This window comes from Calliopsis andreniformis, chromosome 4 (assembly GCF_051401765.1).
Source record: "Calliopsis andreniformis isolate RMS-2024a chromosome 4, iyCalAndr_principal, whole genome shotgun sequence".
NCBI lineage: Eukaryota > Metazoa > Arthropoda > Insecta > Hymenoptera > Andrenidae > Calliopsis > Calliopsis andreniformis.
In genome coordinates this window covers 3,609,402-3,626,988 of record NC_135065.1, presented here as the reverse complement: position 1 = coordinate 3,626,988, position 17,587 = coordinate 3,609,402, and the positions used below count along the sequence as shown (strand labels likewise).

Here is a 17,587-nt window from a genome sequence, read left to right as displayed (position 1 = left end):
TGGATATCGCGGTCCGAGTGGAGCTGATGCTGATACAACCTCGCGGTCGAGTGCGTCGGATCGCGAGCGCAGAAATAGGAAAAAGACGATATCGTTCCATTAGCCAGAAATTGCAACAGCGGCGGACCATTACTTAAGTAGAAAAAGACAGGGAACGCTGGGCTTCCCCGGTTTTCACGGTGCTGCTCGAGAACAATCGCTCCCGAAGAGCCGAAACTTCGAATGGACGACGACTCTTCGACAGAGCCGAGTCCCAAGAGCCTTCCATCATGGTAACGTCATGAAAACAATGAGAGAAAAGGCCACGTTAATCCCGCGGCAAAAGCTAGCACAGAATTCAGCTCGGGAAGTTACTCTCCAATGAAAATTTATGATCAGAACGCTAGAAAGTGAGAACGGTTTCGGGAACCTGGGCTGGACTCCCTGATAAGCGCTTTCTGTTGACTTTGCCGAAAACTGTACATAACGTGGTCAAACTTATTTTAGGAAGAGATTTAGGTAACGAAATTTCTCATCTATACTTTTGTATAATTTGACAATGAACCCATAAATTTATAAGTGTACGTTATCTGTGCCATTTTACGTAACTATGAAATACTATTTTGTAATAGGTTTCCTCTACGTGCCTTTGATTCATAATCCTAAAGTCAAAGCAAAATCGAGGTAAATAGTTGTGCAGAGTGGGCCAAAATTTGTGGTTCAATTGAGGTCAGCGAGATTATGTGGCTCGAAATAAGATGAAAGTAAAGAATAACAAAACTGCACTGAAGGCTACGTCTTCAAGAAAAATATATTTGAAGATTAATATAGTACGTAACTGATGACTGGCGTTACAAATTTTGCTACTGAGGTCTACTGAGATTGTTTTTAATAGTATTCATGTAGTATTAATGTAGTATTCATATAGCATTCATTTCTGTATTCATTCAGATTCATGTAGAGATCCATTATAAACTATGGAAATATACTGTAGAGATCATAGAAGTTGCTCCACTTTAAAAGATCAATGTTTCGGAGCTTTTTATTTAAAATTTTAATTTATAAACGAATTTAGTGCAGTTACTATATTTGCAATACAAGAATCTACATATTCAACAAACTATATTTCAAAGAAAATGTTGTAATTTTAATTTTAATTTTGTAGTTTTAATGACCACTACCGCATGTAAAATTTTCTAACTAGACTTTATTGTATGTACAGGCTTATCTTATATCCGAACTTTCCAAGTTATTATGCAAATATATTCTTAATCAATTTACGGAAAGCTAATATCGTTTTCCGATAAATCATCAGAATAAATTTTCTGCATTATGTAGTCCTGTAACGGTTTCACAGTATCATCAGTCTAACTGCCATTACATTGAATTACTGCAGAGGATTATAGGTACATTATAAATTACTTTGTATCAAAATTTCAAGCTTTCATAAATCTGACTCTACGACTAAAACTTATTTAATATCCATTTATAAACTAACATAAGAGAGATTAAATGCTTTAATACTTGTTTTAGACCTTCGTTTCGGCATTGCTTCAATTTTACATATGAAGCATTTGGTCCTGGTTGTAACATTTCGTAAAAATATGTTAAAATTTCGTAAAAATATGTTATCTGATGACAAATTTTTATTAGAAGTATACAATAGAATTACATACAAAGTCAATGTATCTGCAATTTGCTATGTTGAGTGAACACATGTACATGTGCATGTATATTATACGAGAATCTTGTAGCAATGTTTTGCGAAAACTCTATACGTTCTTTAGAATTGCTTGACGTGTCTGGTCGAGGTACTGATCCCAAGGGGGAAGTATTCGGCAGACGCAAAAAGAGAGACGAATAACAAATAGCCCTGACTGAATTGCTACGAAAGCTCGCTACTTGACGATTCAGTACGCGACAAAACATCCGCGAAATTGGAAACAGTCCCAACGTGAGAGAAATCTATCCCTTTTCATTTCGCATTCTTCCTTGCCTGACTATAGAGAACAGTCAATGAAACGTATCATATTATTAATAATTGAGATGTGGATAATTTATGACCACTAATTTGAATAGCCGATCAACTGCTCTCAAGCCTGAACAGTCTATCAACAATGGATGTAAACTGTAGTGTTAAAGGGGAAATCTAGAACGACTAGTCCACTGGTGGAATATTACTTGTAGATTAACTTGTTGATCGACAATTGTCAGTCTTATTAAATTCTCATTAAATGAAAGTAAAGATTTGTACAATGTCCCAATTATAATACAAATTAAATAAGATTTCCACTAAATTTAAATAGAAGTTAATATGTTCTTTTCAGGGGAGAGAAACAAACATGTAATTGATACACCTATGGTTCACCAAAAGTGTATTTGATAATAGTAAAAAGATGGATAAAGTGTATCTGATGAAATATGTCTATCTAGACTTATTCTGTTCCATTCTGCTAACACTGTTGCACCTGACCTAAGTAGCGAACGTGCGTTGGAAGTAAAATATCTCTGTACGTAAGATACATTCTCAACACATTTTAGATGCATCTTCAACAATTAATAACTCGAAAATGAATCTTCGAACACTTCTAAACGCTTGAAGAATCTCTCTTGGACATCTACTGTCGAACATCCTGGACATTTCGTTCACGTCAGCATAAAATGAAAAATAAAAGAACAGACCAATTATTAAAAACGTAACTGTTTCATAAACACACGAAGTTTCTTGCGAATTCTTTGCACTGATTTACTGATGACTTTACCGATTTAGGACTTTTGCACACGTTGCTCACGTTACTCACCACACACTCGCATCAATTTTCTCACTTCCTCGCGTGAATGCTTATTTAGCTTCTATAATTCACATAAACTCTTTCACAATGAACAACTATTTGCATGCCACGTCTAATTAACCTTGCGCGAGTTGTTTAAATGAGAGGCAGATAGTTAGCGATACATAACGTACGGATGTTGAGTGCATACTAATTTGAAATAGTATGTGAAAACACTTTCACATTATGAAAGATTCTAATTGGCTATTTTAGCAATACCCAATCTAGCTTCATTTATGAATAATCAATCTATCGACAATTCATGAATGGAACAGTACATGAAGAGAAGAAATAGCCAAGAATTCTAGATGGTAACTGGAAATTTTTGCTATCTTCCTTAATACAGCTAGAGTATAATATTTGTTTAAGAATCCTCTATTTCTATGTTGAGCAAACATAAATCACTTTTGATGTTTCCATAGCTGTTTAATGAGAACACAAGCCAACGTCATAACGTCTACTGCTAATACTGTTCAAGCATTTCAACAGTTAAATATTTCTTCATATATGCATACTTTTGGATATTTATGCCTGACTAATGCCTTTTGGATATTTATATCTTCTCCCCAAAAATCAGAGTACAAACAGCTTCATCTGTTCTTTCAAAATTCATTTTAAAAAATTAGATTACAGCAGTCAATATGTTCCTGTTCCTAAGGTATGAAATAAATGTATGTTCGCCCCGCTGAAAGAGCCAACAGAAACCATCTTTTTCACCCAGAAGATTAACGTGCACCTGAAAGAGATAAATTTAAAACGAGTAGCAACCTATTCCACTGAACCCGAAGTAGGTACTCTCCAACAACAGATCGGCTTATCTACCATGTACCTGGTCCAATTCAATCTCCAAGAGTATCTCCATAATTACAGTTATTAATTCCCAACTGTCGATCCAGTCGAGCATACTTCTCCCCCGCCACTGTAATTTATCTCAAGAACTCTAATAACCACGTTCAACAGTTTGATTCGTTGCTATCCATGTGGTTGCGCAATTTCACGTAATACACACCGTACAATGGCGATGTCTCAGCGAGGCTCGCGATGGGACGAGATAATTTTCTTGGATGCCCGTCTGAACGAAGGGGTGGAGCCAAGGTCTGAAGGATGATAGCGAATGCTGTGAGGGAGAGTTCTCGGTGGCTCGCGGTATGTTTTTCCTGGTCCTTTCGGGCATCCGCGAGGCAACACATGGGCATGCAAGTCCGCGTAGGTGGTGGAAAAGCTCGGTGACAGATGTGAGACATTTAGCAACAGCCCTGCAAGCGCGCAACGGCCTGTCTGCCGCTTAATCAATCTAAAGTGTCGGAACGTATTACGAGCGTAATGCCAGCGAGCTTTTAGTAGCGTGAATTCACGAATGCGCTGGCCAGTTCACGCTCACGCGAACCTCCGACCAGGTACGTCAATATTTCCGAACTTTCGATGTCCGCTTTATGGTTTTCGCGCACGGTACATGGGGAAACTCTTGGTGTGCATGAACACAGACGCAGAGAAATGCCTCTGTGGAACTGAAGCCAGGGGATATTAATCATCGTGTTGCGTGGGATAGTTCGGTAATTTTTAAGTTCCTACTAATTGCTGTTGTAAAGTTAGAGTAATGCACCAGGAATTTAAGTTTTAATGGCCTTGAATCTTGAAATATTTTTTATGAAACACACGTTGGATCTTTGTAACTAGCAGTTCAGAGAAAATTGTGAGGACTAGAAATTGTTCGTTTGAAATCTCATGTATTGTCAATTCTTGAAGGGAAAGGTTTAGTGTAACCTTGTTGCAAGAAATGATCAGTCGAAATTTGATTTAATATTTTAACTTTGATTGGATATAAAAGAATTTTTAATTATATTTATAGATCTTATACATTCTTTACATACTCATACTTCTTTATTATACATATATTCCTGAAGAAATCTAGGTAATCTTGAAAAATATTCATGATACTATGAGTGACAAGTAGTCATGATATTATGAGTTCATAAATATAACGTTCACTTTTTCACTAAATGAGTTATTAGTTTAGAGAATTCGAGATAAATGATCTAGTAACTCTTACAATTTCCTTGGAGTATACTGTTTTATTATTTTATGAGATACTAACAATTAACATGACTCTGTGTGTCTTCAACTTTTTTCTTGAGAAGTTTACAAATTTTCGAATATTTCGAATATTGTGATCTTTATTATAATTTACAAGTATGCAAATTTTAAGTAAGCTTACAGGTTCTAACTTTTACGCTTTGACAGTGTAACCACCATAATTTAAAAAATGAAAACTTCAGAAGTTCAAAAACTAAAAACCATGAAAGTTTAAAACCATGAATATTTGAAAATTCGATATCTTAATGAATTTTTCATAAAACACTTCTCATGAAAATTAGGAAATTTATCGTCTTCAATAAAATACACCAACAACTATTCACAGACAACATGGTGAAATGTCAACTCAATAAGCATTAAAAGAAGTTAGCAATTATTTAAAATACTTTTTGTAAATCTTCACCATGAATACACATCACCCATTTGTTACAACAGTGATATAATAAAAAATCACGATTTTTGGGAAATGTGATATCGCCATTTAATGCAAAAACCGTTCCTACTATATTACCTAATAATTCAAAAGGATATTTTTTAATCATGTCATTGCAGCAAATTAGTAATATGTATATATTTGAAATTCATGCTTTTGAATGTTAATACGAGCCTAACTCTTCATTAATTCAAGGATCATAATACTGATACGATCCTCTACTCGTACATCTTCTCTAGGACAATATTACCAATTTATGATCTCGAAATGGCCCTGGAGTGACCCTTTATGTGAAGGGTGTAGATACCTAATGCTGTAAGTCCACCGCTAATTGATTTTGAGGTTGTACGTGCCTCAGAATCTATGACATTCACGAACCCATCCTAAACACTAAACCCTAACTACATTTTGCCAATGGAGCGTTTAGATATCGATTTGTAGTATAACATTTACAGAGTGTTTATGTAAACATGGAAAATCCTTCAATAAAATTTGGTAAAACACATGTTCGACTTTTATAACAGTTAATACGTATTATATCATTTTCCAATCTCTTATAATGCATTTTCCTGGTAGTATTTTAATAAAAACATTCTGCAGGACATGTGTATATCCGATGAAAGCGTAAATCCTCCAAAAATGAAGAGAAAGATTTTACTTCGTGCAACTTTAAACCTCAAATAATAAAAAGGATATAACTCTGTCTCTTTCACAGTATCACCATAACACAAAGAAGTTTATAGCTTTGAAACAAAAGTAGATCTTTCGCAGACATCATTTGCGTCCTAAATTCAGTCCTACACCTCCGCTCAAATGTCACAGAGAATCTTCTACATAATATGACGCTGGACTTACAATTATACCAAAAACTTCTCGTATTCAAAGCAGCGAAGCAAAGACGAGCACAATTCCCATCGCTATTTTTTGAATTCGAAACGAGGACAGGTACGCGTCGCTCAAGTTCCACACGTGACTCGAAACTTTACCGAACTTCATATATCACCTCGTGAAGTTTGCACGAGCATTATGATATATACCGAGAACCATGGCGCGAGGAAGTTGTAACTCTACTCCCAGAAACGGATCGCGTTTGTAATTACAGGGGAACCGTGTACGCTGAAATTTTCAGGCGCACCCTTTCGAAAGTTGGGCGAAATATTTTTGCCTGGTGCTCGGCTCGATTCAATTACAGCGTGAATTCGAAAAACACCAACGACGCAGATATTTTTAATTTACAGGCGGGAAGTCCGAGCCTATTCAACGAACGCCGGAACTCGGATTAAAAATTTCACGCAGCACGGCAGGTACACGTGCCACTGAATGCTTCGGTCCACTGATCCGCCGAGCAGATTCGTCACGCGTTTATTCCACCCCGTATTTTCATAAAACGTACACAAAATCTTACTTGGCCGCGGTGTTTTCATACGTGCAAAGGGGATGGGCGACGTTTTTTCACCGGAGGCAATGCTGGCGAAACGTAATCTTGCGATATAGCACACGCCACAGCGCCCAAGCTGATGGATGCGGATGATAGTTAACTCGGAATGCGTGACTCGAATAAAATGATGTTAAGTGGGATGACGGAGGAGGGATAGTGTATCGTTGGCGACTGGAGATTGCTTTCGTGTCTCTGTATTTAAATTTGCATAATTAAAGCTGGAATTTTGGTTGTATGGCAATTTTGTAGGAAGTAGGTGGATTTATAAGGGAATGTTGGTGGCTTAGACCTGAGGAGGTGGACACGTACAAGGTGGTCCATAAAGGATTTTATATTTATATGTAAACTCAAATTGAAATGGAGACGATTTATGGAACACTCTGTATATCGTCAGTACTTGCGATATTACATAATTTTCTGCGAACTAATACCATTTTACTATTTTATATCAATTAGACAGTGGACTGTTTACGCGAATTCAAATTTTTATGAGTACAATTAAACCAATGGAAATGAAGTTATAAGTCGTTTCAATCTCCAAATATCGTAACCTGTACTTTACTCTTGATATTGTGCATATTTTTGTTTATTAAATGTCCACAGTCTATTTCTTATAAACCGACATATTTTTACTCGCAGGAGCAGCATGCAGAAGAACATGAAAATGATATCATTAGATAGCTTATATTTTGAAAATTAAGCAGTTTGTGCGCAGTTTATAATTAGTAAGAAATTATTTTAAAAATGCTCCTAATTAAGACAGTGATGCAATGCATGCAATATGCATTTCATGTAGGAAAAAACGTAAGTCAAAATAACTGGTTATTGAGGGATGAATTTCAGTAAAGAGAATTATAAAGAGAAAAACGTCAATTACAATCATTTCTGCAAACTAAAAATTACCAGTAAATGTTCTAAAATCTTAATAAATATATTACGTTAGTTTCCGATTTTTTTTCTTTCAATGCATCAGTTTTTTCCTTATAATTAAGATAACCAGATCTAAGCTTCATTTCACAGTGCAATACAGAAAAGAAATCTGTGAAAAATTGGAGAACAGAGCATTTGTGCGAATTTTAATGAGTGAATATCGAATGTCCAGCAGTAGGTACAATGGCAGAGCTTTAGAAGGTTTCGGTTACTAAAGGACACTCAAGGACTTGGAACATCGTTTGCATACTCGATTTTTAATGAAGAAAGGGTTGCAGAATTTAACGACGGATTTACTCTTACACCAGAAGGTAATAAAAATTTATACTAACATTGAAGTACCTTCGACATGTACGCTAAGCAGCTGGTTGGCGATGTTTGAGGAACATTGCAATATTCATTTACATTGTGCTAATGCAGACACAGTACGTACTGTGCTGTGGAATTTGATGAATAGACTGACGACAGTGTGCTATTGAAGGAGAGGAATTAGAAGAAAAAGATGAAGCAGCAGATATCAAGCAACACCAGCAAGAAAATAGGACTACACACAAAGAAGCAGAAATAGGAAACCAAGAAGAAGAATCAGGCCAAGAGAAAAGTCTGAAAGCACAAGTAGAAAACACAAGATGAAATAAAAGAATATAAGTATGAAAAGAAGTGAAAAAATAGAGCAAGAAATGACGCGGACGTGCCAGAAAATGTAAAAAAAAATAAGGTGAGAACAGCATACGGGTGCCAGAAGAAATCCCAAGAGCTAGAGAAGCAAGATATTTGGTTTCATTGAAATCGTAGAAATGAATTCGAATAATAACAAGACTATTGATGGCACAATTTAGGGTAAAAGAATTAGAGAAATGCAACACGTTCTTCAAAGAATAAGAGGAAATAGTCATTTAGATATTTGGAATAGAGAAAATACATATTACAAAAAGGTGTAGCACCCCCTTGTACCTTTGGCAGTGAAAATTAACGTGAGACTTTTTATAAGACGTCAGCCTTTCCATCTGTATAAATATACCTATGTAAAATATAACTTTGTTAAGTGGCATGTAGTGTAGCTCCATTTTACTGATAAACTATAGTTTCATTTAAAAAACATAAATCAACATTTCTCCTTTGAAGAAAAAGCAAATAAAGTTAACTCCCTCATGCACAATATATTATCTACCTTCAACATTGAATTTTTAGCTCAAAAACACTAAGCAATAAATATGACTTTTTTTAGAGGCAAGTCTTTGACTTGTACTAAACCCAAAGACTGAAAAGTTTCAAATCACCAAATTTTAAAGTAGGCTTATTTAAGCTACTACTTTTAATCGCCAGTAAAAAAAAACTTTCCCTCATAGCCCGAAAACGTTCGGATCCGAAAGGTTTAATAGATCGTTGAACATCCCTTGCAATTTGATCCCAGCGTGAAAAGGGTTGCAGGAAACGAGCAATCGAACAGGCTGTGTCGAAAGAGGAAACGCAGAAGATTTCGTGGGGTACGCGCGGCAACTCGAAGAGTGTTCGTTAGGTGTGCTTTAACACTATCAGAAATTCCTCTCTCCGTGCGCAACGGTGACTCCTTTCATCGAGCCAGACACCCGGAGCAATGAATTTACACAGTATTTCGTTCCGAGTTTTAATCTTGTTTCACTCAATTTCACCTTTGCCCTCAGGAGCGCTTCTTAAGTCACGTTAATGAATAACATGCTTCAAAGAGCGCTGGATCGCGGTATGTATTTTACGACAAAGGGGCGCCGTCTTTGCAAAATTATGGATTCATGCGCGCAATATATTAGAGACACTTATTTAAACAGGGAGTAAGAATGAAAAACATAAGAAATGGGAGACCTTCGTATTCAGAATGCAGAGGTCGTTTATCGCACAATTATTTAGGTTTTTTATAAACAGGCCGACGTATCTTGCAATCGAATTTATTTTACTAATATTAAGAAACATATTGACTCTTAGTAAAAGTCTTATTAAAAGTTAATATCTTTCTTAGTAAAAGTCTTATTAAGAGTCAATATCTTTTGTAATAAGTGTGTCAGCAGCAGCATGAATAAATTTGTTAATAATTGTAAAATGGGGTAAATAGAAAACTAACTCTAGGTGACAATAAATACTATTTAAATAGTATTATTAATAGTAGTAGTACTAGTAAATATAAACTAAATATAATACTACTTAAATAGTATTTCATATCATTTTACGATACTAAAAGTGGTTTTAATAAATCAGAATTATCAGCATTAAATATAAATATTCTGATTTATCTTTTGTACATTCAATATTAATAATCTTAAAATAACAACAAGATTCTTTGTTTCCCAGATAAGGCATGTTAATTATAATAGCTACAATACTTATGTGCAATACAATAAAACGAGTGAAAGTACAGCACAGATAAACAAGCAATCTTATATAAATTTCTGGTTTTAAAAGTTTACGAAATATTTAACATTTATTCGTAATATTCGAACACCCAAAAAGCATTCAGATAATGCCAGAATTACTCAAAAGCTGCAATTAATTAGTTACAAAAAATATGTAATATTATATATAATTTAATTCATAATGGTGTTTGAATTTGGATCAAACACAGGTCTTGTATGACACCAATCCGCAATTTAATCACATCCTAAATGCACAAAAGGGAATAATACAACGATGTAACGGAATGTCTCTAAATGGGAAACATTGTTCTTTTGTATTTAAGCTGGTTCAAAATCGTTTCAAGCACACTCCCGAAAACAATGCCAACATATGCAATAACTATTCGCTCCCTTTGAACGTATTTGGTGAAATCCCATTATAGAGACTCATATACGATGCATCACAAAGTAATGATGGCTCTTGTTAGGAACTATGTACGTCGCGCGCGTAATTGATCAAATCTCTGTCGTTTCGTTACATTTTCCAACTACGTATTGTACCACAGTTACATAGGTTTGAATAGGAAGGACCCTTAAGGTACAGTATGTGCTAAGAATATGCAAACATGAATGCAATAGCTGCAACATTGATTTCGATTTTTCTATAAGATGAAATCACAGCTATACAGGCCTAATGCTTTAACATTCTTTCAGCAGTTTGAATACAGTTACCATAAATGCAATATCTGTATTAATTATGCACTCTAATAAATTCAATTTATTGTACTATTCCTTTTGTACATTTTTTCTACTAAAAACGCGGAGAGCTGTCTGTTCATTTTATACTAAATCATTTTACTATCAGAAGAATTTCCTTTTAACCTTGTACACATATATTATCAATTGCATTTTCTGTGAATTAGATACTTGTTATATAATTTAGCACACGTAGAGAGAAATTGTACATAGGTATATAAAGTCCTATACGAAATTAAGTATTCACTTTGCCAAATTTGTTTTCTTATTTTAGGACAAATTGTCTGCTACCTTTTGATATTTATTATATCAATAATAATTATTATGTACTGTACTTTCTTTGCAGTTTAATAAAGAATTTTAGTCGACAGTTTCTCAAGCATGAACAGCCTATACCTAGCATTGATCAAGAAGATTCTAAAGCACTTATACAAGGATTTAAATGAATTTTTATCGAATGTTATTGTAATAGTTAATTCAATGGAAACACGATTACCTTCAATGAGCTCAGATTGCAAAAAGCAAGTATTGAATGGAATTGCAAAATACAGACAGACATTGTTAGTGTTCCTAGGCACTGACATTTATTTTGTGCGACAGTTTTCTTGCTTTGTCAAAAACAGGAAAGAAAATAAGCCATATTGCAGTCACATTGTCAAATGTAAATACTTCCATATAAATCTGTGCATTTTTCGTGAGCGATAAAGCTGTCGCGCAACAAATTCTCACGACTGGCCTTAGGGAATAGACCAAGTTGCTTTTGAGAATAAAACATTCCACTTTGCTTTTAACTCTCTACTATTTCTTCACTGACAACCTTTAGTCACAAAAGAGTTCCCATTTTAAACGTATTTTCAGAGTATTACACTTTCGCCCTAACTAAATTGAATATGTTCCTAATAGATTTCAATGACTGTTATAAACTAATATGATAGCCACAGAAACTAGTAGATAAATATGTGGAGAATCTGGATATAGAATTAGATGATTCTTGTTCCTCTGCATTGCATTAACGAAAATAATCTCGCCAACATAAGTCTATATAAAGTCTTCTTCAAAACGAGACTGCTTTTATACTTGCAATGATCTTAAAGTTAGCTTCCACTCTGCTTCTTTAGCATGTTCTATGCTGCAGTGGAGTTTCAGATTTTCAATTTAAAAAATACTGCATTATGCAATTACAGGAAAATAACAATTGAAGATTTCATAGCAAAAACCACCCTCATCAATTTTCGTATTGTTCTAGGGGAGCAAAGCAATACTGAAGCACCTTCAGGTCTTGTTAATTTGATTATAATTATATGTCTTTCTAGCAAATTCATCCTAGTACACGTATTACAGTTTTGATGAAATAGATTCCATTATGTTAGAAAATTGTAAAATTTGATAAGGGCTGTTTTTATTATAAACAGGGATGGTATGAAACATTTTGTCCACTAACGTCATGAGGTGTGGAGAGACCTTTCATATGGGGTGGACATTTCTAGCAATCACTGGTTGATGGGACAATCCCCACCTCATTCAAAAAGATCCATACCCACCTCGTGACGTCACTAGACAACAGGTTTCATACCATCCCTAATTGTAAACTCTTCAATTGTATTATACTTTTCGTGGTCCCAGCCATATCCTTCTTATATCGATAGAAAATGACCAAAAAAAATCCTTCTACTGAAATCTATATTTCCAATTTATCTCAGTCCGCACAGCATACAACATGCCAATATCCAAATACTATAGACACTAACATACCTTAAATTTGTCCTCACGACGTCATCCAGGAGGTCCACTAAGTTCTCCAGCGAATTCCTGTAAACACAGGAGACATCAATTAGAATTGTCCGAGTACATTAAAAACACAGAAAAGAACAAGACCACTTGTACGAATCGTCTGAGCAAACGCTAGGAACGTGGACACAATGCATCGACATACTAAATTTAGCGTCCCTCACTTATGTATGGTCTATTTTCTCCGTCGAAGAGCTAACCTCCCCGAGGACATACAACAGCGGCAACAACGTCAAATCCGTGACAAAAGGCGGGACTTGAATTTAAGATGGACACCACGGGCAACTGCGAAAGCCATGGAAAAAGAGGAGAGACAGTCGGAGGAGTTCGAGTTAGTTCGGAGCTATACGAAAATGAATTGAATAATTTAGCGAGCGGGAACGAAGGGATGAAACGAGCACGCTCGAACGTGTCTTCCCGGAAAACCGACGAAAATTTCGAGAACGAGATTTTCCTGTGAGCTTTCACTTCGTCTCGGAGCTTCCCACTGCGTTTTCTTCGCGCGAGGAACATGACTAGATGATGTCAGAAAATAATTTGCACGCTGATGTATGGCAGAGGTTTTTCTTGTACATGGACACGTATGTAGATACGTGAGCTGCAGAAATTCCCTCTTTTTTTCACTTTTTAAGCATCCTGACAGGGATTCTATTTTACTATACGTGCTCGAGATTTGAGGGGACAATGAAGGTCGTGAAAAAGAACAGTAGACTGCTTAGCTGTTGCGGGTTTAGGACCTCATTATAGTAATTGGCAGAGGAGGTAGTGTTTTAGAAATTGCTGAATGGATTGGAAGCTAGAACTAATTATGGTGAGATTAAATACTATTTTCCTTCATTTTGTGTGAAATTCATTCCAAGAATTAGTAGGAACCACGCACAACAGCTAATTGAGTAAAAATCTCGAGAATCCATTGAACCTTATATGTGTATACAGTAATTGCAATTAAGTGAGGATGAGTTCAAAATCAAGAAAAGTTCAATGTTATAAATTTAGAGTATTTGTTATCCTTCTTAGTTAAACGATTTTGCAATATTTGTTTTGTATGTAGAATCAGCATTAGTTGTATATACATCAATGTTTGGGGAAGACTAACATTACATAGATTCGTCTGTTTAACTCACAACACCTACTAGCCTTCCTTGAATAAACTGACAGACATGTAACTACGTGTATGTTTTGATAGTTGTAATTTGTCATGAAAATTTTGTCAAACAAGGACAAAACGGACTTTACTTCTTTGAGTACTCTGTAAAATAAAAGCAGTATCTATCAAGATGAATTAAAACTTGAACAAGTGTAACAAATTCGCACATGTTTTTCAAAAATCACAATTTGAAATTATTTTCTGCTTACAATTACTTCGAAAAGTAGTTTATATGTACTGTAAAACTCAAACTCCACTTTCTGATTTTTCAAGTATGTACATATACACATGGTATATCACATTACTTATAAAAGGATTAGTTCTTTTAAATATTAAACTTCTAATATGTACCTTTCTTCAAAGTTTAGATACACTATTAATATTAAAAGTAAATATAACATTGCACACTAGGATAGGACATGTAATTTTTTTAGAGTGTATACCTAAAAATACCCAAATCAATTTTTAATAAGTACATATCTCACGAAATAAAATTATTTCGTTCTCAAATAACATTAAATGCTCCGTGCTTATTACAACAAACCAATTCTCAACTTCCGTATTTCAATATTAAATTTTAATTTCCTCGAGAATTACACGACCCTTTATTAATCCAAACTGCACGTCTATCACGAATTTCGAACATACAATTAGCGACGTGTCGGCGACAAAATAAAATAGAATAATTCATAATTATCCACTGGTCACGTAGTGCTTAATTTGTCATATTTTCAACCGCACCAATACGCGAGTTTAAACTCACATATTCAGAGGCGTCCCTCGCCGTGCAATATCGCATCCTTTCTGTCGCTGAATACAGTCGTCGCTTTAGCGTTGCATTAGTCCCGGAAAGGTGCATAATTATAAACGGCGAAACTATTACCACGATTTGAGCTTCGCCTGAACTTTCGCGTACCTGTGGGGATGGCCGAGAGCTAAACTATTCCCGCGGCACTTGTATATAATGTACGCAATCGGTGTGTGCGGCTGGTCGCGGGCTGGGCTTCGAGGACCTCCCACTGACAAATTGTTATCGCGACGGTAACGAAATACATAATTCAACCGCATCCGAGGAGCGGAACGCATGACACCGTTCAGCATTGTCGAAACGCTTCATGCAGGGAAGGGAGGATTTTGTATCTTGGATTTTGCGAACGTTGTTCGAGGACAGCGAGGGGACACGTCCAAACTTTAACTGACAGCCGCTTGAGATGCGTGGGTGTATGGTATGGATATGGGTAGTTGCCATATTGCAGGACAACAGATCCGCCAGTGTTACGAATGATGTAACTGAGTATATATCGTGGTCTGGGAAGTAGGCATCATTTTTCAAGTTGTTAGGGAGTTTGTGGTTTGAATACATTTTTTGAAAATTTGTTCATGTTTCCGTATTCATTTCTACAGAGGTTTGTGAATTAGGTCTGTGGTTAAGGTACCCTGCTGGAACAGGATTTAGGGATACTTAAGAAGTACTTGAGAAGTAAAGAAGTTGTATTTAATTTTGTATACTATTTATAATTAGTATTCTATTCATATTAGACAACTCATGGTCTGTAGACATGGATTTCGTATCGCATAACAAAATTTATTTAAATGGTTTAAGACATGGGCTTAGAGAAGAAATTATATATTTTATATTAGTCAAGAGTATTATATTTTAATTCGTAGTGAGGTTTTTGAATACCTAAGCACATGTATATTTTATGTGATGTATAAGATGTTCAACGACAAGTGCCAGAAATATAAAAAAATGATTCTACTTCTCAAAATAAAAGCAAGATCAAGAATTGCTAAATTGTGTTTGACCTTCGTTTGCGAGTTATTAGTTAATGAGAACACATTTGATATACGTGTGAAATGTGTCTGACTTAAGACCTCATTCTACTACATCACTGTGCCTGACCTGACTACTATGCACTGGCATTAGAATTAATCCCTAGATCAGACACACCTGTCCAAATAATAACTCGAAAATGAAGCTTCAAACACAATTTTATCATTCTTATCTTTCATTTTATTTTGATATGTAAAATAACTTCTTAAAATCTCTGACACTTGTGGTAAAACACCCTTTATATTTCCATGTATACAGGTAGAAATTGATTTACAATTTAGTATATTATTGTAAGATTACATTAAACTATATTATGTCTAAACATCCTGAAAATTTTTGTATCAAGATCTCATAAAGTGCATCATCTTTCACGTGTTTATTAAGACCTTATATCACATTTATGTAAAATATTATATGTGTTTATGAAACCTATAGTAATGTTAATGTGGTTAAAAATATTTACCAATTACTATAAAGATCAAATCTGCAAGGAAACACTATACTCATAGTACATAAGTAGTAGTGTGAAACGCGTCTGATATATGGTTGATTTGTATCACTTAAACTCGGTTCCTTACCATCTTTTCGACTGCTATTTAAGTATTTGCACAATAAATCATATAGTTTCAAAATCTTTGCACAGTTCACATAATAATCAATACACTAAACGAAAAGCAATTTGTTAACCTATACTAAAAAAATAATTACATTAATATTACACTTGAATTTTTAACTATAGCAATATACATATGCACGTGACACTTCGTAATTGTCGCTTCATATACGTAAATTATGAAGCAAATGCGTAGTACTTGCAATTAACATAGTGTTCGGTTTAATTGCATCCATAATTAATAACAATTATTATTGTATAAGGTGTATAAGAGTCCAGAGTCCACAGTCCAGAGGAAAAACGATTGTAGTCCATTCACAATCCAAATTAAGATTTTATAGTATCCTGTCCTACAGTTCTGCATGATAGGAACAAAAAATGGACGCAGTCTAAAAAAATAAAGGGTTAAAGAATCCTAAACTTAGGACAGAATGATCAATATTATATTTTAATTGATCAAAGTCAAACTGCATCAGGGATATGATCCATATAATATGACAAAAGTACCAGATTTTTTCTCACTATAACATTTGTTTTCCTTGGCAAAATTTATAACAGTCCATAACCTTCTTTTTTTATTTAAACAATTTTAGATCAAAATCCCGACCATAAAAAGTGAACATTAAGTGTATAAAATTTACGATTTATTATATTTTTAAGAGCACTTAATATTTAAACACTCCACTTTTCAGTAATGGTTTAATATACATACGTTTCATACATAAAAAGTGTTATAGCTGACAATTAAAAACAGTGATTTAATTTTGTCAAAGAAAAAAAAAAAATGTTCTTTGTAACGAAGTATATTATCTTGAAATATGACAGCAAATAAGCAACAACGTTTATTCACTGTAATGACTAAACGAAAAACTGTTGCAACATGTGATGAACACAGCAACATAATAGGCAGTTGAATTTATGCAAAAATTAATTTTATACGTTCCCCAGGCCTATCGTGCCATGTAAAAATTAATCATTTTATGACTTACTATTATACTTCCTACAATAAAGTATAATACCTAGCGTTTAGTTTAGGTGCTGATGTAATATTCTTAATTACAAGGTACATAAACTACACAGCGTTTCGTGCTTAAGAATATTGCTCAGTGACTCGACACGAATTTTAATACATCTAATTTACTAATGATTTAGCTACTTCTAACTATGTAATTATAACATTTTTTAAAAATATACCATAATGATTCAGAAACTTCATACAAGTAGGTAATTATTCGCCACATCATACTTTTAATCATTTCCCATTCTAAATAACCCAAAAATTTTATTTGCAAAACCGTCTATTAATTGTACAGTGATACGATTAAAAAATGAATAACAGCGAAACGAGGTTGCCAAGAACAAATGCTAACTTTCGTCAACT

At 34.6% G+C, this 17,587-nt stretch overlaps 1 long non-coding RNA gene across 1 annotated transcript in view; it reads right to left on the bottom strand.

The window, feature by feature from the left end:
* The window catches only part of LOC143178572 (uncharacterized), a 126,103-nt gene that overhangs the window by 66,487 nt on the left and 42,029 nt on the right, over nt 1-17,587 (bottom strand). Inside the window, exon 2 of the long non-coding RNA XR_013001811.1 lies at nt 12,577-12,633. This is a non-coding gene — a long non-coding RNA (uncharacterized LOC143178572). The remainder of the gene's footprint in view (nt 1-12,576; nt 12,634-17,587) is intronic.